Here is an 833-nt window from a genome sequence, read left to right as displayed (position 1 = left end):
CAAAGTGTTAATGTATGAAGATACATGGGTATTTATAGAGTTGTGGGGTGGGAGAAATCTGATTTCTAAACCCAATTTCCAAGGCAATCTAGCAAATCTAAGAAGGTGAGTGAATCATGGGTTAAGTGAGTGATTTAGGGGATTTGGTGGTAGTGAAATCTATAAGATTTAGTGGTTAGATTTTGTGAAGTGACTCATGCGACGCGACGACTTCTACGAAATGCACACGATTAAAACCATGCTCGAGTATTGTCGGCCAATTTTACTTTACGGTTGTAACTTCGAATTTCGGCATTCCGAGTGAAAATATTCTAGAAAATAGTTATGGACCAAATCAGGGTCTATCGTCACTCGAAATGTGATTACGAAGCCAATGGCGCGGTCGGAATTCGATTCCGAGTTACGAAACTCAAAAACCACTTTTTGAGCCGTAGCGGGTGGATTTCGGGTCCGACAGTGGTTCAGAACCGACTGTCTCCGAAAATTACCAAAATTTAGCATAAAATTGGAAATAAAATTAAAAGACTAAAACTCAACTAGAGTTTCGTCTAATTCTTTACCGAACATTCCCAGAAATTTATTTTTGAATATATAATTAATAAAAATATTAATAAAATCTTATAATTCCAAATCGTAAAATTCGCGGTGTTACAGCAAGTATCCGACTTGAGGTCGTGAACTAGGGGGTACCCTAGTAAGGATACATGATATCATTGAACAACGATCGACCGACCGTAAGAGGCTTGGTCATGTGATCGTCCGGGAGTATTCGGTGATGGGTTGTTGTGATTGAGATGTTACCTTGAGCATGTATGGTTGACGTACTATCAGGT

This window comes from Lupinus angustifolius, chromosome LG12 (genome assembly GCF_001865875.1).
Source record: "Lupinus angustifolius cultivar Tanjil chromosome LG12, LupAngTanjil_v1.0, whole genome shotgun sequence".
NCBI classification, from domain to species: domain Eukaryota; kingdom Viridiplantae; phylum Streptophyta; class Magnoliopsida; order Fabales; family Fabaceae; genus Lupinus; species Lupinus angustifolius.
Note: the sequence above shows the minus strand (reverse complement) of the source record.